Here is a 22,871-nt window from a genome sequence, read left to right on the forward strand (position 1 = left end):
CACCTGGTGGGTGTCTGCACACATGAAATGTTTGTTGACTACTTGTTAGAAGATTAGGTGGTGATGTTTCCCATTCCTATCTCCAGGAGAAGTTTCCATTACTAACCTCTCTTACCTAGTAACAGAGCAAGTAAATAAAGTACTAAATAGTGTAGAATTGGCTTTGGAAGTGCAAAAATAGTTATATCCCATAGGTGACAAGAGTGCTTACAAGGAAGTAATTTTGTAAACTTTTTTTCCTACTTTGAGTACTTTGCACTGACACCCACATCTTTCTCACTCCAACGCAGGAAACAGACATGGGCTCTTGTGAAGGTAGCTCATCAGGGGACATCTGTATAGAGTGCATTAATGGTCCATAGGTTCAAAGTCAGAAGTTACAGTACAGAGATGGGCTGCAAAATAAGTCTGGAGGGGAAAGAAAAAAAGCAGACCCAGATGGTGTGAATGTCCTGGTATGCAGGTGAGGAAAAGAGAACAGAGTTGTCAAAAAAAGGAAGATAACAAAACAAATTAATGATAAGTAGCATTACAAGCAGTCTGCATTGCAGGAATGAAGTAGCAAAGGTCAATCTCAAGAGGGGAATTCAGTTACTAACAGAGAAAAAGAGAATAGATTGGATTTTCCTGCTCACTGATGCTGGACATACTGATAAATAAAAGCATGTGCAATTAGTCCAGCAGGATGATAGAGAAACTGCTTCTGTTGATGAAGTGCGTATTTGCAAAGTGATGTTACAGTCTTTATTTCAAATACAGATAATAACAAGTGCAAGTGTGTGATGCTTTCCCACTTTGGTGGCAAATCAAAACACATGCCAAACAGTACCTGAGCACTTGTGCTTTGTAACAAGAATCGACTTGTGAGGATAGATCCATGCTGCAATCCTGCTCTGCTGGAACATGGAGCTTTCAAAAGCGCTGGAAAGACCGAGATGTGCTGCGAGGGCAGAGCGGGCACAGGGCCTTCTTTGAGCTTCTGTGCTCAGGTGCATGACATTAGGCTGTTGTCAGGAAAATTAATGCACAAACATCAGAGGTTTATGTCCAAAAAGGAGACAGCGGAGTTCTTTTACTTTTTTTGAATAAAGGGAGAGGCCATGGGGCATTCCCCTGGGGTCTCTCAAATTTTTGGAGGACGTAGCCTCCTTTTTATCCTGATTTCCTGAGCACATTTCCCTTCTCTTTCCCCATTGGCTGAGGTACTTGAGAGGTACAGACTTCCCAGAACCCCTGATACCGAAGATTTCCCACTAATGTATAACCCTCCTTTTTAATTTTTAATTCTTATGGAATTTAGGGGTTTTCCCCACTGTTTCTTTCATCTTTCAATATCCAATTTCATTTATCAGCAAACCTACAGTTTGTTTGTAAAGGCAAATATCTTTTTCCATTCATCAATCAGTGGAATCCTTCCCATTGTTTCTTTTATCTCTCAGTGCTAGTTTTATCTACCAGCAGACCCACGGCTTGTTTGTGAAGACAAACTCGTCATTCCTCTCAGTGTGAGCAGGCGAGGGCACAGGCCCAGAGTCAGAAACAGCTGCCTTCAGTCCCTGCTGGGTGCCACGCTGGGCCCGCGCTGGCAGCCCTGTCACTGCACGCTGGCACTGTTCAGGGAGCCCATCTGGGCTCTAAGGCCCATCCCTTTGCTGCAAAGGGATCCTGCAAAAGGATTAGCTTTTGTCTGGCCCAGCCCGCTGGCTCATCGCACAGTTGCATGGGCTGCAGTGCTTGTGGAGAGGGATAAGATCTTGAGGAAACAGGGAGGGGTAGGACCCAGCTAGCACAGGCGGCTGTTTCACCATCCCGTCAGAGTGCAAAAAGCACGCCCCTGCCTTTGGTTGTGTCACACACTGTGGGTTGCTACGGCTATATTGTGCTGGTGGCATTTGAAACGTTTTCAGATGGATCGTTTCCTAGGAGAATAAACAACTGCTTTTTGCCTGCCAGCATCACGCACGTGGCTAGCTCAGGGCGCTCTCCAGCGCTGAAGTGCAATCCTCCAGAGGGTCCTCGAGCGGGCTCTGTAGGTGCCGCCCCTTTCACAGCCATACAAAGAGCCTGAAGCTCCTTATGCCTGTGCTTGGCTCAGTTTGCACAAAATGGGCGTTTGAAAGGGCTGCATTCAAGGGCTGTGGCTGCTGCCTGGAATTGCTCCAGCTGGTGAAAGGCTCCAGCTCCCTCCCTCTGGTCTTGACAAATACAGTGGAGCTGCTGTGACAGGTTAGCTGTGCTGGCTAGTGTGTTGTTTTCTGCTTTTCCATAAAGTTCTGACTTGGATTTTTCATGTCTGTTGAAAATAAATAAATAAAATACAGCAAACTCTTAAAGTACACGAATGCTGAAAGATAGGCATTTAACACAACTAATATTTACAGAAACCGTGATCAAAACATGGGCACTCAGTTTTGCACATCTGTTGATTTTTAGAGCTGGGAGAGAAAGCAGCCTTGTCCTCAGTAAGCAGGGTCATATGAGGATAGCTCACAGAAAGGAAGCCAACCCAAGCACTGCTGTGCTCTCACGAGCTTTCTGCCACAGGCTGTGGGAGAGGACTCAGAACAGCATTAAATATAGTTGCAGCAGAACCTGCCTGGCTAGTTCCTCGTGGATCTGTGCTCTGAAATGTTCATTGTGAGTGCCCTTGCACGGTGCAGTCTCGCTAACCATAGCAATGACGTGTCTGCAGCAGCCCCCAGCCCCGGCTGCTCACCCTGCAGCAGCAGCCTCCACTGGGCTTGCTGGTTTGTTAGATCCCCTACAGCTACATCCTCTCATCACGGGTGGTTTCTGGAGACCTTTGCCACGGTTAACAATGAGAAATATTGCCACCTTTCCTTCTTTCCTCTTCTTAATTATAAATTATGATTATTCCAACAATTTTTGACATGATTATGGCGCAGACTCTGCAAGTGAACAAGTTCTATAAACAATTTTCAGTTGTCATTAAAAACCTTCCATGCTCATATTTTTGGATCTGAGAGAATGGATCAGTTCTCTTTTTTGGAGACAAAAAGGATGAGAAGTTCTGCTGGAAGTAAGTTACAAAATTTCGGAATAAGGTTAATTTGAAATTTGTTAAATCGCTTCTGGTCCTAATCTCGTCCTCTCTACGGACCCAGAGAGAAATATTTTAAGGTAATTTTCCCCACCCCAGCTGCTCCGAGGCCCACCCTGAAAGAAGCAGGGAAAAGCTCGGCTTGTGTTTATTGGTGCCACACCCAGGGCACCGGGCTCCACCCCGGAGGGAATTCCCACGCCCGGTAATTGCAGGGCGCAGAATGCCAGCAAACATTCGGCAACCTCCGGGTCGAGCTTGGCTCCAGATCCTGTAAATGCAGTAGAAATCTTCACGACTGTGCACGGCCTTTTCGCAGTCCTTCCCCCTCCGAGGATTTTCTGTGCTGGCGCTTTTCTCCAGCAGCCCAGCCAAGCTCTATCTCCTCAGCGCAAAGAACTATCAAGGCCTTTGCAGCTGCCTGAGACAGTGGTTGTGTTCTTTTTTTTTTTTTTTTTTCCCTGCCGAACAGTGAATAATGGGGTTTCCCCTGGTAAGACTAAAGCGGTCGGGTCCATGCGTCTACCTCTTGTGGTCAGACGGGCAGTGACATCCCTGCACCCGCCCCTCAGACCTGATTGCGTTTGTTTCACACACTGCAGTGAAATGGCAAACCCCCTGCGGGTGATACAAGCTGAGTGGTCCAGAAGCAAGGGGGGCGGGAGGTGGGTTTGTGCGCCTTGCGTGCCTCCCGCAGCTCGCAGGATCCCGCCTGGCTTGCGGGGCCCTGCCCGGCGATTGCCCTGGGCTGCCTGCGGTGGGGAAATGGCCACAGCCTCAGCCGGGATCTCAGCTACTGGCTCAGCAAGAAGGAAAGGTACCAAAACCCCCTCCCGGTTTCCCTGTTCCCAAACTTCTCCTCCATTCAAAAGTACCGTGTTTAAAGGCAGTGTCATGGGCTGGGAACCCCCTGTCTTGCAGAGTTTCCTTCCGCTTTTCTTCTTCCTGAAACGCGGTGCCTTTGTCATCCCACAACCTCACGGTGCCCTCTGAGCAGCAAAGGGAGAGCACTCGCTGTGAGCTCCATTCACCATCGTCTCTGCAGACTCGCCTCCCCGGGAGACCCTTCTGGTGTGAGGAGGAGGGAGGAATTCTCCTTTTATCCTCCACCATTCCATCAGGACAGTGCTCCTGGCACAGGCAGCTCGTAAAACCCACAACATTGCAAATTTTTGGCCAAAACGTTCTTGATTTTAAGCAGATAGTGAGTCAGGGAAAACAAACTCAGCATGTAAATGGAGAGGTGCTGTACAACCAGCACTTAACAGCGCTTTTAACTTTAGTTGAAATACAACTTTCACTAAGAGGAAAATCCCTTTAAATCCCACAAAACCCCTCAAGCCTGATGGGATCTGGAGAATTAGGGGCTATGAACACATTGGACTGGAAGCCTCGGTTCTCCTCCCCCTGCTTTCAGCAGGACAGGGACCAGGCATTACCAAGGACTGTGTGAAAGAGCTCATTCTAGCAAAGTGCCTTTGCCCCTCTTGTGGAGGTCAGGGATTATTTGTTCACTGCTGAAGGGAAGCTGCTTTAGCCACAGAGCCGATTGCCTTCCTCTAGAAATCCCCCTGAGGAGAAGCTGAGTAAGCTGAACCATGGGATGCTGAGGCCATGGCAATATTTTCCTCCATAAGCAGCTGTTGCCACATACAACCAGTCAGAGGAAAAAAAGGACAAAAAAGGCAAGCAACGGACCAAACAAAAAAATATTTAAAGAAAAGGAAGGGAAGGGAAATGTGCCCAGGGAAATGTTATGTTAGTAAAGGTCTCTTGCTGTGTTCAACTGCAAGGCAAATCTGGCTGAAAAAATGGGAGGAATGTGCCTTGTTTTCACATAAGGAGTGCAACTGTCTTCCAGTTCCCATAGGATCCTTTTTTCCTAAATAGCCAATCTGACTTACAGACGTGTGTGTTTTCTGCCCAGGTCCTGCAGGCTTGTTGGAAACATCCTCGAGTGTTTCCTTCTCCAGGCAAATGAGTGGGAGAGATCCCAACTGATACTTGGACTCGGGGAAGACATCTCAGCTCAGCTCACGGACCCAACCTTCTGTTTCTGCAGTGTTTCAGAGCAGCACAGTGCTACAGGGGGTTACATGGGACCAGGATGGGGAGCGCAGCTGATTGTCACTGACTCCAATCAGCATGTGGCCCTCTGAGGCTGCACACTCGGTGGAACTCGGGTCCCAACAGTGTTTTCCACTTGAATTCACTATGAAAGTGGATGAGAGCAGCATTAGCAAAGTTCACATGAAGCAGAAAATGGCATAAGGCACCTTATGTGCCCTGTTAAGCAGCGAGTGATTTTCCTCTCACCGCCTGGAGACGCCTCAATGCCGTGGGCATGGGAGCATCCTCCTCCTGGCCAGGCAGCTTGGGTCCAGCTCGGACTGAGAGCAGTGGAGGACACTGCCTGCCTGCACTAGGGAAGTGAGAAACTCTTTAATAAGAGCTGTCAGGTGCACTGTGTTTTCTTTGGTCTGGGTGATTCCCCAGAAAACCACAGTCCAGGCCAAAGGAGTGGCTTGGCGCCGGCTCTGGCACAGCTCCCCTGCTGTAGTCTTCCATGGGAGCTGCAACAGCAACTCCTGCAGCAGCCAGGCACACACAAAGCAAAAAAAAAAAAAAAAAAAAGAAAGAGAGTGAAGACAGAAAGATGATCCTTCTTTCTGTTCCCAGGCCCAAGAGAAAGTCCTGCCTTATCCCGAGTCTTTTCCTTCCAAACCCAAGAGCAGGAGTTGCAAATGACCATAGGAAACACTCCACTTTCTGAGAAAAAAAACCCAAACACCTAAAAGCAAGCAAACAAACAAAAAACTAGCAAAAAACCCTAAAACAAAACAAAGGAAAAACCCCCACCAAAAGCAAACAAACAAACAAATTGTTTGTGTGGCACACACATTTACACTGAAATCCAGTTCATCCAACTAGAAATTGCATCAGCTTGATCCAGGTGTAGTTTTGCTGTGATGATAGCCATTTCAGGCAAAGTCTTCAGCTGTACCTCTCTGCCTGTTTTGCTTTGGCTGCCTGACAATTGCCTTTCCTCATGCTCAGTTTCTGCCCCCAACCCTGACCCTCATTGGGAAGCTCTCCTGGGTTCTCACAGCTGTTGTGGGCAATTCCACACTGGCACCTGATTTTGGTCCTTCAAAGCGGGATCCTGTCCCATTTCAGTATTTGGATTTTCCTCCTCACTGCTCGTCTGCCATGCCTGTGTTCAGTTCAGCATGTTAACATTTACAGTGACTTCATGGCACATCCACCCTGTAGCTCTCTGCATCCAAAGGAAATGGAATAAAAGAGGGCACTGGCAGCTCAGCTGTGACACAAAGTGTCCATGAAGCAGAGAAGAAAGATCAGCTTGAACACCTGCCTTGCTGGCTTAGATAGAGGGGAAGTGGTGAAGCTCTCCTTGATGAGCAGCAACAAGTCATGAGAGCTGAGTCACCAGGACACCTACCTGTCAGCAGGTGATCTGGGACATGTCTGCCATCTCCCAGAGGACCCACGTGGGATGGCACGTGCTGCTCACCTTGCAGAGGCTCAGCTGTGCATGTCACTGAGGAGATGGAAGGTGGCTGTCACACCACAGTTAACATAAGAAGTGAAGGGAGCCCTGCACACAGTGCAGAACAGGTACTTTTACTTTCAGTGCTGGTTTTGTTTATACAGCCTGGGTGGAGGCAGGAACCCCACCAAAACAAGCTTGCAAAAGGAACATTTCATTTGTGGAAGGAACATGGAATTTCCCAAGGTAAGAACAGCAGGTTTAAGTGTTTGCATTTCCATCAAGCAGCTGGCATTCTTTCCAGTGCCCCACCTTCTCCTCTGCAGCCTTGCTTGCTTGCAGGCTGAGGGCAGCTGTGGCTCCTGTGGCTCAGGGCCAGCCCTGGAGCTCAGTGCCTGCCTCCCTGGAGCCGTGCCTGTTTGCAAGGAGAGCCTTTGTACGTGAGCAGAAACAACAGCCATGCACTGGCACAGCTTTGCTGCTCTGCGCCTCTCCTCCCTGATGCTGGGTGGCCTCAGAGCCTGCAGGGGACTGAAAATTGATGCTTCTGTTTGCCATGGTAAAGCACTGAGAGCCAGCAGACTCTTCTCATTTTTTCTATTTCAATAGGACATACACTTGGTCATGCAAGTTGCCATTTTCCCTGGTGGTTTCTCGTGGCAGCCCCATCTCAGAGCATGGCCAACATCTATTTCCCTGGTGTCCTCCTGACCTTGATTGCTCATCTGAGGGGGCCCCTCTCCTACCTCCAGCCTGCTCTGTGCTCCCAACTTCTCCTGCTGGCTTCTCTTGCTCATTCCCATGATAAGCCTTCAAGGTCCTCTCTGTCTTTTTGTATGGAAAGTGCACAAACTCCACCTCTCCTTTCTTCTAGGCTCAGCAAAAGCCTCTGCCTGCTGCTAGGAAGAATTGCTGCTCCTTCCTCTCCTGGCAATTTGGTGGATTTCTAGGAGGGTTTTCCTGCAAGGTTTGGGCCACAAAGACTCATTCTTCTAGACCCACTTGTGAAAGAGGTTTTCGGTCTCCCTGCTCTCCCTTTCACCTCCCACTGGAGGTTGATTCCCCTTGGATGGCTGGTGGAGTAATTAGAGTGCAGTTCCCTCTGCTTGCTTTGGGCAAAATTACACAGGTTAATTTAAATTAAGGCCCCCTGGCTGGTCCTGCCTGAACTGAACTAGGGGAAAACTCATGCAGTCCTCTCTGCCAGCTGTGATAGGAGTGCTGTGGCAGCCAGGCAGACCAGGGTCATCAGCTCTTCCACCTGCAAAGCTGGGGCTCAGCAGGCTGTGTCCTGTGTTGCACTTCTCCACAAGGAGAAAAACCAAACCACCTGTGTGCTAAGCAGAGGGGCTGAGCTGGTTAACCAAGGAGGTTAGTGGGAAGCACTAGTCACAGGTGCTGCTAGAAGATCTCCCTATCCTAACATCCACACTCCTGAGAGGCTGGTGCTGGCTCTTTCCTCAGCTCTGGTGTGAACAGCACTGGCTCTCAAAGCCTTCCTCTTTTCCTCCTGAAATATGCCAAAGGTAACACTCTTCCAGGTGAACGTAATAAACTTCCAGTTAAGGAATCCACATGGGAAAGGGGTGTCTTGTCCTGCAGTGCAAAGACCACATTTCCATGGACATGAGGCCTGACCTCCATGTAGGAGAGAGAGTGAGAGGAGGGGCCACGCTGTCTCCTTTTCTTCCCTAATGCCAGAGGTTCAGGACAGTGGCATAGGGTCAGGAACAGAGTGCCAGAGTACGGGATCAGCTTGCTTGGCCAGGAGGCAATAAAGATCTAGCAGTCCTTGAGTGGGCCCACTGAAAGGTCCCACCTGGGTGAGGCATGCACCCATGTGGCCACAGCTCTCTTCACAGAGAGCAGCAGGAACAACCTTCCCAGGATTTCTCCTGGGGAAGGAAGGGGGTAAGCTCAGAGAAAGAAAACAATTCTTATCTCTATTTGTTGCTGCTGTTGTTTGGCATGTGTGGAATGTGTTATGGAGATTGTTTACCAAAAGTGATTTGTTAATTGGACTCTGGTGATAATTGTTTTGATTGATTGACCAATTAGGTCAAAAGCTGTCTCATGACTGACTGAAAGGGTCACGGGTTTTTCTTTAATTTAGTATAGTGGTAATATAGTATAATATAGTATAGCTTAATAAAGCATCTCTTCAGCCTTCTGAAGTCATTGGAGTCATTGCACTTTATTCCCTGGCTGGCTGGAGGTCATCCTGCACTGATACACCCATGCAGACCCCTGGCTGTTCAGGTGCTTCCATGCCAAGAGAGAAGCCACTAGTGAGTTGTACATTCTGCAGGAGTATGGAGCTGCTGAGCACAGGCTTTCCAGCTGCTGGCTTTGGATACAGGCTTTCACAGCCTAACAGCATCCTGATTCAGGGTTTGAAATCTCTTTTGGGATCCATGCCCAAGTGCCAGTTTCCACTACTGCACAGAAAGTATTTTCTCCTGAAGCAGGGATGAAATAGTTGCTGTATTCCTGTGGCACTTTAGAATGCCCTTTTGCAGGCCCTGCAGCATGAGCCCCAACTGGGACTGGATTATATTGCTCCTAGTTGTCCTTCTGTTGGGTAGTTAATATAGACACCAACATGGGCAGAAGCATCACCCTGCACAGGCCTGAACTACTAATTGCTAAGAGGCCAAGTGATGGTCAGGTTATTTATATCCCAGCCTTTCCAGCATTGGTCATGACTGAAGACAACACACCAGACTGGAAAGACCTCTGGGCTTGTGATTGGGGTGGCCTTATTAAGTGTCAAACTCAGCCTGTTCCTCAACGAGCTGTTTTCTTTATGTAACCCAGCGTTTTCTTCATGTAACCCTGACACATCTTGCAATAGCCTGGCTGGAAAATCAATTGCAGCAGGGAGAGCAATGTGAGCAGCACCTTCAGTGGCTCCATGTGTGCCCAAGGTTGATCATCCCTGACATTAATTATGGGTTTGCCCAACCCCGAGGATGAGGCCTCTGTTTTTCAGTATAATCACATGAGCTCAGATGGCCCCAAGCACAGCTTTGATTCTCTCATTGAGCAAGCGCTGGGAGAGCACGTGTGGCTGCTGCAGTGCCTGACAGGGAAACGTGCTGGGGCTGATGGTGAGCCACCTTGGAGCCTGTCACCACATCCTGGGTGCTGAGCATGTTGTTTCTGTGCCTCCTGCCAGGGGCTCCCCTGCTCGGGTAACTTCTGGCAGCCCCTTCCTGCAGAGCTGTCTCTGGTGGCAGTGGAGGCTGCCAGCTCCTGTGGCAAGGCTTCAAGGAACAGACCAGTTTGTCACCTCCAAGTTGTTAAATCTAATCAAAAAACACATAAGAGTTCAGTGAGCTGAGAAACCTGCTTTGCACGGGAACTTGTGTGATCAGAGTGCCAGCTGTCAGAAGCCAGGACTGGACATGACTGGCTGCTCCAGGGTGATAGTGGGCTGGGAGAAAGAGGGGGATCACTGGGATCGAAACAGCCAAAGCATACCCTGGAAGCTGTGTCTCCTTGTAGGTAACTCTGCAGGCTGGATGGATGCCTGTCTCCAAGCATTGGCATTACTCTGTGGCTGGAGTGTGTCCCTATAGGGGTCCTTCCAAGAGCTGTAACTAGCCTGATGGTCTGTGGTGTAGGGAGGTGCTTTATTCTGATGATAGAAAGGTTTTGGGGCAGGGGAATTCCCAGCTTTTCATGTTATCTGAGTTTGGAGGGCTGCAAACTTTTGACAAGGAAAGCTGTGCCAAAATTAATGACAAGCTATTCCACATGCAGGCCATGCTGCTGAATTAGCTGCAAGTTTCTATCCAAACCAGGGCTCAGTCTGTCCTTGACAGGCAATCTGCAGGGAAGGATTCCTCTGGCCTTTTCCCAGCATGAGATCCACTGAGCACAGTCCAGTAACCCTGAGCTGACATTGAGCAACCCCAGCAAAACAGCAGCTGTGTCCAGTCAGCGGAGTGTTTGGAAATCGTCGACTCTGGATTGCACAAAGTACAGCTGACGTGCCCTGGCTGTACTGGGCAGACTGTCCCCTCCTGTGCCACGATCCCAAGAGTATAACCTGCCAAACTTACCGCATGCATGCAGCTTCTCTCAGCACAGGAACCTTTATGTCAGGCCAGGAAACCCCAAACAGAAATAGGGCAACCCCTGCCTGCCCAAGCAGCGTGCTGGGATTTCTCCATAGCAAGGCACTGTGGGCTTTTTGCAGCAAGCCGTGACCCAGCTTGCTTGCAACATGTCACGTGCTTTGCTTGGCCCCAGAGGCCAAGCCCTGAGTGGGATCCAGCCTCCCAGCAGCCTGTAGAGGCAGGCCCAGCAGCGTGCCTGGCTGCCAGCTGCGGGATGCTTGGGCACGGAGCCATGGCTGACGTGCTGGGCAGCCTGCCCTGCAAGATCTTCGTGTTTCCTCAGGCAGGAGCAAGCTGAAGTGGTGGGGGGAGTGTTAGTGTAGAGTTCAGCTCCAGCTCTTCATCTGAGTGTTCCCTAAGTCTTGCTCCAAGAGTATCTAGATTAAAAATGCTGGATTCTTCTAGCAAGATATATATTCCTCTCCTAAGGGGCTGCATGCATGGGGAATTATGGTTATGCATTTTCCAGTAGAGAAGAGAGGGGCAAAGTATTTCACCTGCTTCCCCCTGCTCTCTGTCCTTCTATGCAGTATGGGTTTCTGCTCCCTGTACTACAGTACCTTGGAGCAAGCCTTGCTCAGTTATTCTGTTGTGGGAAAAGGACAGTCTGCTGTCCGAGGGTGTGCTTCTTTCTGCGTGCCTCACATCAGAGGGACAAAAGCAGAGGCCAGAAAACACTTTTCACAGTACAGATCTGCCATGACCTCTGATCCTGGGTCTCCTCTTTCGCCCTGCTGTGCTGGCCAGCCTGAGGCTTGGGCGTGCAACTCTGGCCTTGACATCCCCCTCTGCATGTGTAGGCAGCCCTTGCTCTATTTCTTGGGCAGCAGATGTGCCCAGTGGACTCCTGCAAGCTGGCAGGCACACAAAAGTGAGGTGATGCAATGCTTATCATTGCCATGCTTACACCTTTCCAAGGAACTGGTCTTTTATCTCCCAGGTCCACATCCTACTGCCCTTTTGCCTCTGTACACACAGAAAAGTTCTCTGTAAGGAGGAACTGGATTGTCTGGAAAATATCCTGCAATTCACTCTGCCAACTGGTTCTGAGCAGCTGCTCTTTGTGGCTCTGCACTTGCTAAGATGTGGATGTGGTCAACAAATCTCCAAGGAGTATCTTGAAAGAGAGATGGGCTTTTTCAGTAGATACAGCTAAGTGCAGGGAAGGAGAGCACAGCAGGGACCTGAGATGGAAAGGAAACAGGAAGACCTGTCACCTCTTTATGTGCTGCTCTCAGAGCAGCAGCCGTCTTCTGTACTTCCCTTAAAAGAAAGAAAAGGCAAAGATGATTCATGTCCCATTCCCCAGCTCAGCCTTGAAGCAGCATTAGTGTGACTAAGGTCCTTGCTGCATCATTTCTTTCTCCATCTGATGCCGAGAAGGTCGTAGCAGGGCAGATTGTGATTAAGTGGAATTTCTCAATGTTGAAAGACATTTGAGATTCGTCCCAGTGATTAATAAAATTACTTGGGGGGCCATAGGAAAATCTGATCCTATACATTTTTTTCTGAAGAGCATGAGCCTTTGAAAGTCCGGTGTGTGAAAGCTTAGAGAACAGCATTTGCATGGGGTGCCTCTGCCAACAAAGATGAGCAAAGGTGAAACCCATCATATCACAGGGCCCCTGCCAGCAAGAAATCCTCCTGAATTTCCACATAGGTCTGGTTCACAGCCTTTCACCTTGCCTTATTGCACACTGCTGGAGGAAGTCTGCTAGTTTAGTAGAGCCTAGAGCACACAAGGGAGGCCCAGGGCACAGACAACAGCCCAAATCTTGCCAGTCCCAGCAGAAATCAAAGCAGGTATGTTTGCAGCTGCTTCAACACCATAGCCGATTGTTTTACCAGTTCATGTTCCTCATGGCTCTGCAGAGGAGAGGACAGGTAGCACATACACTCCAGCCAGCCTGCCCTGGGAAATACCTCCTCTGCAAACACCTATTTACAGGCAGTCCCTGCCCTGGGGAGTTTGCAGCTCAAAGCTGGGGCAGAGAAGGTGCAGGCAGAAGCCTGTGTGGGCTGTGACTCCATGTCCCACAGCAACATTTTGTGTCTGCTGGTTTGTGGTGCCCTACGATGCACATGCAGCCTGCCTGGGTGAGGAGCAGCAGAGCTGGATGGGGTGGCAGTGGCTTTGCCCCAGTCACACCCGTGATGAACGGCAGAGATGGAGCCAGACCTGGTCTCTGCCTGTTTGTGCCACTTGCTACTAGAAGGTGCTTCAGAGGACAGGTTATGTTTTACATCTTTCTCTTTGTCCTCAGTGGTGTTAAGGAGCAGACTGAATCCTTCTATGCTACAGCATAAATCACTGACTATCTGTACCTAATTTTTCCCACTGGGGACTTAGAACATTTGCACTGTGAGTATTTTAAGTGGCTAATACCACATTCAGTCAGACTCACTGCTGTTATTGCAATTCCTAATTTAAATTACTGGCTGTTTGCTAGCAAAAACATTTCTTTCCCTTTCCCTCATTCCTTTGGTATTGATCAGCCTGTTCTGTCCTGGCTTCTCAAAGGGAGGTTTTCTCTTCAGACTTCTGCGGCCCCAGTTGGCAGATGCTGGAGGCAGGCAGCTCTCACAGAGGCCCCTTCTGGGGACTCTCAAAACTGTGCCAGCAGCGTGTCTGGCATTCTGCATGAGTTCTGTGAGGTGCTGTGCACGGACAGAGGGCACAGCAGGTTGCTAGTTAGCAAAAGGGAGATGCTCTGGGTTTATGCAGGAGCCAGTTCATTAGGTACGTGATTACAGCTCTGCAAGAAATGATTTAGCTATCAGCTGTAAGAGGGAGAGAGACACTGATGAAGCTGCTGCACCACATATGAGAAGCATCATCCTGTGTGCAGCTTGATGCAGCTCATGCCACACACATAGAGCTCAAACAATTTCCTCTTGCTTCTACATTTCTTGTAAGGCAGCCAGGCGTGTCGAGCTCTCACTTTCAAGGACAGATCTTCAGTACATATTTCGATCCTGTCTGAGCAGGAGTCAAAAAAATTCAACTGGTGTTGATGGGATAAAGGCATTTAACTTTGCATCCAGGGGGACAGCCAGTCATTGCAGCAAAATTTATGTCAATCACAAGTCACAGCCATACATTTCAGGGACCACAGGGCTAAGCATGTTCCCCACTAAAGCTTTGATGCCTTGCAGATATTTGCATGTATCACCACTGCTTCTTTTTCTAACCTCTGCTTCATTAAAAAAAAAAAAAAAGAAAAAAAAAAGAGTTAAAATGAAATTCCATGCAAAGCAGCTCCACCACTGCACCAGCTTGCACTTTCCTGTCTGCAGAGCTCTTGGAGGCTCAGTTCAGGGGAGGTGAGCTACTCTGTTCACTGGAGGTTCAAAGCACGAGGAGCCTCTCTGCTTTAATCCTTTAAAGAGGGATGTTTCGCAGGGCTTGCTCTCATTTTGTAGCTTACTTGCTTCTGGATGTCATGACTGTTTACATCCACTGTAGGTGCATCGTGCCCTAACTCTGGATTTCCACATTCCAGTGGCAGACTGATGAGGCTGAGTGGGGCCATACTCTGCACATTTCACTGATCTCACAGATCTTGTCTTTGGCTTCCTACTCTGGTTTACCGAGGCTGCTACTCAACAGCTAATGGAATAGGGCTTGGAATACCAGGCACTGGAGGGGACATATCCTCCCCTGACCACTGGCTTTGATGTCAGGAGCACTTGTATCCAATGCCTGGTCCTGTATAAAGACTCAGCTGCCACCAGGAGCAAAGAGCAACTGAGCCCAGCTGCAAATTCAGTGAAGCATGTGTCACAGCACTGCTCTTTGGGCTCAGTAGTGATTGAAATGTGCCCTGTCACTAGGGCATACTTGCTTCTCCGTTCACTCTGAAAAGGCCCCTTTGTGATGGCACACAGCAGCATGTCTCCATCTTCACCTCTGGCTGGCACAGGGTCAGACCCAGCCTGGGTTAAAAGCTCTCCATCTCCCAGTGGGCAGGCACGTGGGAAGGAGGGGACACTGAGAGGCAGGACCACCTGTGCCACTGCCAGCACCCTGCCAGCAGCAGCAGCAGCCTCACTGCACACCTCAGCTCAGGTGGAAGGCCAGCCACAGCCTAGAGGGAGACTGGTCCCAAGTTGTTTTCTTGGTGTCCTCAGAGACAGGACTCAGAACCTCGGATTGGAGATGAAGATGATATTTCATGTGCCATTTAGCAAAACTATTAATAAGTCCACACAGACATGCCTTTATCCTGTGCTTGCAAGGAACATGCAATTTCTCCTGACCGCGTTCAAGGGCCCAGCTGTGAATTCAGTGAAACAGAATAGCTACAGAGAGAACATTTTTCTTACGGCCATGTCGAGAAACCATCTGTGGTGGTGTTTCAGGATGAATGTGCTCACAACACCAGGGACTTGCCTCCAGGAAGAGGACACACTGAGCTATGTTTGCTTTGCTGCTGAATGAAAGCATCTGCATGGGAAATACCTAACACTCCCTGGGTGATGTACATTGGCATCACACCGTGGGCTGATTCAGTCTCCAGATATGGTCTAAGTCATGGGCAAAATATCCAGTGGCAGGACACTGGTGGGTGTCAGAATCAGCATCAGTTCACCACCCAAAAGCTGTACACTTGACACGGATTGCAGCCCCAAAACCTTCAGTATGAAAGTGTCCTCAGGATCAGTTTTGAAAATATCACCTCCAATGAGCTGGGTTTTCTTCCTGGTGTATTTAGAGCAGCCAAAAGATGGAGTCAGTGGTTAGAGGGAATAGGATGTGTGTGTGTGTGTGTGTGTGTGTGTGTGTGTGTGTGTATGTGTGTGTGTGTGAAGGGGGCCAGGTGCTATGAGGGTGAGAGAAAGCAGAGCCAAGCAGACCTGATGGAGGGCTGCTAGCTCTCAGGCTAAATGAAGACCTGCCCCTGTGCAAGCAGGAGGAGTTTAACAGCCATTATATGGAGGATAATTGGATGCAAATTTGAGGGCTGCCTTTTCAGAGATGGCATGTTAAGCCCCAGGATGGAGGTATGCCTAGTTCACATGACTCAGGAAAAGAGTGGGAGAGGAAGGAAATTCTACTATGTTGCAATCAGAAAAGCTTGGGAGAAAACATTTTTCAGGTGAGTGAGAAAACAAACATCTGAAGTTTCCAATGAGTAAGGAAAAAAAGTGAAATAAATTATTTTCTGAGTAAAGAAGTAATCTGTTTCACTTGGGAAGTTCTCAATATGGTTTTAATCTTGCATATTTTTAAAAAAATTAATTGTTTCTAACTGAAACAAAGCAGAGCAAAACATTTGACAGGAGGAAAAGTGCCAGCAAAACTTCAACATGAGCAGAGCAGACTTCAGGCTGCTCAGAGAATTAGCAGGTAAAGTTCCCTGGGAAAATGTTTTTGCAGATGCCAGGGTCTATAAGTCCTGATCACTTTTTAAACATCTCCTCCTTAAGGCACAGAAGCAGGCAATGTCAGAAGTTGAGGAGGTAGGACAGAAGTCCAGCCTGGCTGAACAGGAATCTTCCCTTGAAAATAAGGCAAAAAAGGAAGGTGTATGCCCTTGGAAGTGGAAGCAAGGTCAGGTGACATGGGAAGGATACAGAGATATTGCTTGCCACTGTGGGGAAAAAATTCATGCAGACAAAGATCAGCTAGAGTTGAAGCCAGAACTGTGGGGAGCAATAAAAAGAGTTTTTTCAAATCTGTTAATGGCAAAAAGCAGCATAGAAATAACATCAGCCCGTTCCAGGATGAGGATGGTCACCTCACAAACAGAGACATGGACACAGCAGAGGTGTTTAATGCATTCTTTGCCTCTGTCTTCAAAACAGATGACAGATTAAAGGGGTCTCAGTGTCCTGAGCTGAGGGACCATGGCTGTGAGAATGATCACCTCCCAGTCAACTCTGAAATTGTGTGGGATCTGCTGCTCTGGTTGGATCCATACAAATCTATGGGGCCTGATGGGATTCCCCTGAGAATCCTCAAAGAGCTAGCTGATGTCATCACAAAACCTCTCTCAATGATTTTTGAGCAGCCTTGGGAATCAGGAGAGGTCCCAGCTGACTGGAATCTGGTGAATGTTGTCCTGACTTTGGAGGGCAAGATGGAGGATCCTGTAAAACACAGGCTTGTCAGTCTCACTTCAGTGCCTGGCAAAGTCATGGAGATTGTTCTGGGAGCCATTAGAAACCACCTCAATGACAATGCATTGGTCACTGGTCACAGCCAGCACGGCTTTGTGAGAGGAAAGCCCTGCTTGTCACAGCTGATTTCCTTTTATGACGAGGTAACCCACCCAGGGGAAGCCAGTTGACGTAATTCTTTTGGATTTCAGTAAAGCTTTTGATACTGTCTCTCACAGGAACCTTCTGGACAAAATTTCCAGCTCACAGCTGGATCAACACATCATGGGATGGGTGAGCAACTGGCTCATGGGTCAGGCACAAAGGATGGCAGTCAATGGGGTGACATCAGACTGGTGACCTGTCACTAGGGGAGTTCCATAGAGCTCCATCCTCAACCCTGTGCTCTTCAAAACCTTCATAAGTGACTTGGATGCAGGACTGGAAGGGATACAGAGCAAGTTTGCAGATGATACAAAACTGGGAGGGGCTGTTGAACTCCCTCAAAGGTAGGGAGGCCCTGCAGAGAGACCTTGGCAAATTAGAGGGCTAGGCAATCACCAACTGAATGAAGTTCAGCAAGGGAAAGTGCTGGATTCTGCACCTGGGATGGGGCAACCCTGGATGTGTGTATAGACTGGGGAATGAGAAGCTGGAGAGCAGTGCCATGGAAAGGGACCTGGAAGGAGCAAGTTCAATATGGGCCAGCAGTGCCCTGGCAGCCAGGAGGGCCAGCCCTGTCCTGGGGACATCAGGCACAGCATGGCCAGCTGGGCAAGGGAGGGCATTGTCCTGCTCTGCTCTGCACTGGGGCAGCCTCACCTCCAGTGCTGGGGGCAGTTTGGGGTGCCACAATAAAAAGAAGACATTAAAAAGATGGTGGTTTCCCTTTTCTGCTTTCTGTGGACTTCTCTGAAAAAGGAAACAGAATTATCAGTTCCTTACTTTCCGAGTCCCTCAGATACAGGGGTGTCTTGTGGAGGGAACTGGGTGATCGCATCACCTTGGCAGTCCAGCTGTGTGGAGAAGAGAAACTGGCTTTTTGTGTCATCACCCAGGGCAGGAAGGGTCCTGGCCTTCCCTGGACCTGCTCACCTCCCTCCCACTGGGACACAGTCAGAGGAGAGGATGCTGTGGGCAAACCTTAAGCATTTCTGCATGAGAAATGTTACAGCTGGGCTGAGCTGTGGAGGGTAGATCCCCTCAGCAGTGGGCCTTATCTGCTGTTCTTGGTGGGTCCCACCTAGGTTTTCCATCCTGGTGGCACTGTTGCCTTTTTGCCATTTCAGTTGCTGAACACGCCCTTGTTGTGTTTTATCCCCTGTTTGAACTTGGCTGACTGCAGCTGAAGCCTGCCAGCCTCCCACACAGCTATAGGCCTGTTTCCACCTCGTTATTTCAGTTCCCATGAGTTTGAGTGCTGCCCTGCAGGAGTGGTTATCAAGTGCAGCTTGAGAGCTGGCCCCTGCCTCGGTGGGGTAGCCCAGCAGCCCAGCACCAGGTGCTTCATCTTGCTACTACCAGGGAACAGGGCTGCACAGGAAGAAGCATTAAGAGGTGTGGGTGGATGGACAGATGGAAGATGTTGGGTGGTCTAGTAATTATTTTTTTTAACTCCAGCAGCCTCATTCATAGACTGTTAGAGAGGAGGTGGAGATCAAGTGTGCTCAAGGGTGAGGGGGATTTGAATCCCCTGCCTTGGGAGTGTTTCCCCCAAGCTAGGCTCAGCACAGCCTGGGGTAAGGAGCCTCCATGCAGCTTGGAGGAGGGCTTGTTTGTTTGTTTGCTACAGCAGAACATCTCAGAGAAGGTGCTGCCAGGGGTCAGATCTAAGGTTTTGGAAGAAATCCAGAATCATCACCCTCTACGCATGCTGGAATGGAAGCCCATCCACTTAGAAAAAATGGAAAGAAAAGGGTTTTTTTCACAGGCTGGGCAGCCTTTTCCCATACAGAGAGGAAAAACACCACTCGGGTCCTCCCACACTGCAGGAGCAAACAGCACAGCCCGGTTCTCTTTTCCAACTGCTCCGTGCTCCTGGGGGGGTGGGGGGAGGCTGCCTCTCACTTGACCCCTGGGCACTCCACGGTGAGAACAGAGCGCTGCTGAGGCAGAGCAGCAGCACTCAGAGTCCTCTACAGGGCCTCGGGAAACTCCCTCTCCTTCAAGCTACTGAAATCCAGGAATAATAATTAACCAAGCTAAGTGTTGCACCCTAATTGTAGCTCTGTGCCCTTCAAGGTGTGCATACATGTTAAAGATATTTGTGTTTTAAGGCTCTTTCTTGAACCATACATTTGCTCACATGGTGCTTTCAGCTGCAGAGATGAAAATCTTACCTTGAAAGATGCACAGGAAAATTAATCTGAACTAAAACTGTGAATGGGAAAAGAATTTAAATTAAAGGGGTGGAGGCTTGTTCCTTCAGAACGAGGAAGCCCCAGGGGCTGGTGGAGGACAGGCAAGAGGCTGCACTCTTCATCTGGAGAGGCAATGGAGCCTGGTGCCGTGGTTCATGGCTGCTGTAACAGGGCAGAACTGCAGAAAGGAATGAGTGGGGAAAATCCCAGCTCTCTTCTGACAGGACTGGAAAGTCCTGTTTGGAAAATTGGATGAGGAGGCAGTCCTGGGAAAATCTGAGCACTGGATCATGGCAAGGGCAGGCAGACCTCCAGGGTATTAGGGGGAGTTTCTGTTCCAATCTCTCTGGACTTAAACTTCTTGGATTATGACCCAATAAATATGCCAGCATTTAAAGGAAACATTTTGTTCCTATTAATGCTTCAGAGAAGGGACAAGAAGGTGAGAGATGCCAGAGCTGTGACAGACAGCTGCTGGAGAAGGGGAGAGGCTATGCAGCAGCTGTCCAGGTTGGCATGAGGAGACAGGACTTTCCTGTTCCCCCATCCCTCGGGTTACTGTGCAGTTCTCACTCCTCAGCAAAGCTCTGGTGCTGGGAGCACAGCAATTCTGGGAAGAGCCCTTCCTCCACCCCCTGAAATGAGGGTAGCCATTTGTCCAGGGAGAGATTCTTCCCTGCCACCCCTGCACTCTGTTTTGCAATTCTTACTTCTAGGAACAACCAGATGCTTAATTATTTTCAAAGCTCAGCTTCCACAGAAAAATGATATGTGCCTGGCCCAGAATCCACCATCATTGAAGATTTCCCATTAAAACAAATCACAAACAATACTTGTCCTCCTCCTGGAGATCACAGTGTCTTTCCTTGGGTGTTTTTCTGGTTTCACCTTTTCCTTTACTCACTCAACCATCTTGCTCAACCAAATCTGAACTGAAGCTGTGGGGCAAGGCCAGCAGCAGTGAGGCTGCCACTCTTTGGGACAGGTTAAGAGTCCTGGTGGCCTCACTGCCTTCTGGTGCATGAAGTCCTTGCCAGGAAGGCAGGTAGATGTGCATGCAGGACACACGGTTGGTAAACACTGTTGGCTCTGCTTCGACCTGTGGTTCTCAGTGTGTAAAATGCTAAGCAGCCAATAGGGACCACTTCCTAATGTCAAAAAAGGCTGGAGGAGGAGAAGATAGTAAGGCTGAGGTCTCTAAGTTAGACCTCTCTCTGGGGAGCAGAGACACCCACATCTACGTGTCAGCCAGCTCACACAGCCCAAGCTGTGTGCAAGGAGTGTGCTGCACCATAACGTGGGAGTGGCAGAACAAGCGGCTGGGGGGGATGGTGAAAGGGGTCTGCTCATGGCTGCAGGTGTCAGGCTGGAACTGCAGCCAGTGGGAGCACAGAGCCTCCCTGTGCACCTCTCCAGGTGCAAGGTTGCCTTTTATGCTTTCCAAAGCTGCAGGGAATGGAAGAAAAGGGCTCTAAAGTATGGGGGGAAAAATCAGGCCTTGGGGCTCTGCTGTCCGACGTTGCCACCCTGGCAGTCTGTACTTTATTTGTCACCACCATAAGGCTCTTGAGAAGTCCAGGGCAGATGCTGAGAAAGCTGAAAGGCACTGAAGGAGGCATCTTGGTTGTGGTTTGGGTGAGAAAGGCCTACAGTGAGCAGGAATGCAAGGAGGAAGAGGAGGGTGTGGGAGGAAATGAAGAGTTTTGTTCTTTGTGTGGAATATAAGGAAATATGGGAATATCCCTGTGGGATTATCAAAGAGATTTACAAGAATGGGCAGGGAAAGGCTGGAGACAAAAATGTCACCTCATGCTGTGTAATGTAATGACAGGTGAATGAGCTGGTGTTGCAGGTGAAAAGGGTGGGGGGGGCATGAGGAAAGGGAGGAAGGGAAAAAAGAGCAAGCAGAGGCAGATATGAGTGCCAAAGGCAATGAAGCAGAGGACACAGGCAGGGCATGGGCTGAGGAAAGTGAGGAGGCTAATGCAGAAAGGGCCAGGTAGGAAACCAAATATGAACTACACAGGATCTCGATCTGCACTGGCATGGATGCTCTTGAAGCTTGCAGAGCCACACAGGCCATGTGGAAAAGGTGCTGGACAGAATTTTGAACCCTGGACCAGGGTGGGAAGGCACTGGCAGTAGAAGCAAGAACAAGCTAGTGTGCTCTGCAAATAGCAGCCATGCTGTCTGAATGAGGAAAAAGAGATGCTGGAAGAATAAATGCATAAGGACTTATTGCTCTATATCCTACAAATGGGACCATGCTATGCATCTGCCAGAATCCAAGAAGACAGCATTAAGGCAGCTCATCACCAAAACCACTCTCAGAGAATCTTTCTAAAGGCATAGATGTGAAAAGGGCAGAGACAGGGTGGACATGCAGCAGTTAAAGGGCATATATTTAAAACTGGGGGGTGGCAGGAGGGTGTTCTGCAGTGGACAATCTTCCCATATCATCAAGTGAACAGGCAAAGCTCTCCAGTGAGTAACTCTGCATTAGCAATGCACAAATACACAACATGTCCCAACCTATTGTGCTAACAAGCACATGTTCTCACATTAATCTCTGTCCTACTTGCTTTACCCATGGTTCCTCTGCATATGTTGCATGGTTACTTTTGCATGACAAGTGGAGGCAAACAGTAGCAACACCAGCATGTGGTATTTCAACAATAATCTGTTTAGCTGCAAAACTTCCTCGTACAGTAAAACATTTGCTTAATTTATTAAGTCATTGCAGAATTATTGTAAGATTATAGCAGTACCTTTCTAGATACTCTTTGTCTAAATATTGCAATGGGCAGCCGAGAATGTACCACTGCCTCCGAAACTACTCGGCCAGCCTGGTACTACTGATAACTGCATTTTTCTCCATCCCTCCGGCCTTCAAATGAGAAGTATTTGCCTTCAGATGGTATCTATTTAAATATTTGCATACCTGGTCCAGCCATGCACCCAAGGACTTTTAGACCATTGCCTCTGCAGGGCCTTAACAACATTTCCAGCTCCTGTTTCACAAGGGGAAGTGGAAATGCAGCAAGTGGAACACCGCCGTTTCTGTTTCCAGTGTGGAATCACTTGGGGCTCTCTGCTAGTGAAAAAGCTGTAGCAGCAAGTGAGCAAACTCCCACAGTCAACACTCCCAGCTCAGAGCTAATGGCTGGTAAGAGTGCAGGGTGAATTCCCAACAAGAAGAAACTTTTGGCAGATTCTTATGCAGCCCCACACCTGGAAAATGCAGGTTAGCAGTGCAGATGTAGCCATGACTGCCAGAAGGAAGTTTCGGTGCATATACCTGGGTTATGCTTGTGCAATGAGAGTGGAAGGGAAATAAAAATGACTCAGGATGACAATTTTTTACAATCCTTTCCACAGTGGCCTTTGGCTCCCATGCAAATTAGGAAGCACACAGCCAACTGTGGTGTTCTTCCTCATACCAGCAAACTCTCCTTAGAGCAGGTTGTGTGTCAGGAACCCTTTGGGAAGAGCAGAACAGAAAAAGGAATGGGTATCCCTGTGCAACCTGGGGCCATAGCATTCTCCAACAGCCTGAGCTGGGCTGGGTGCCAGCAGCACAGAATTCCCCTGGCCAGCTCTTGGCAGAGCTCCATCGTCCTGCGTCAGCAGGTTTGCTGCTCCCTGTTTCCATGCAGAGGCTACAGCACAAACAGGGCACGGTCACCTTTTACACAACTCATCCTTTACTTGGA

General features: G+C 49.0%; 1 long non-coding RNA gene across 1 annotated transcript; it reads right to left on the minus strand.

The window, feature by feature from the left end:
* Positions 1 to 719: 719 nt before the first annotated feature.
* On the minus strand, positions 720 to 6,813 carry LOC132329151 (uncharacterized). Its single transcript, XR_009486974.1, has 2 exons — positions 6,525 to 6,813; positions 720 to 2,293 (listed from the first exon to the last, which is right to left on the minus strand). It is a non-coding gene; the product is annotated as an uncharacterized LOC132329151 (long non-coding RNA).
* Positions 6,814 to 22,871: the final 16,058 nt, after the last annotated feature.

Source organism: Haemorhous mexicanus, chromosome 6 (genome assembly GCF_027477595.1).
Source record: "Haemorhous mexicanus isolate bHaeMex1 chromosome 6, bHaeMex1.pri, whole genome shotgun sequence".
Classification (NCBI taxonomy): domain Eukaryota; kingdom Metazoa; phylum Chordata; class Aves; order Passeriformes; family Fringillidae; genus Haemorhous; species Haemorhous mexicanus.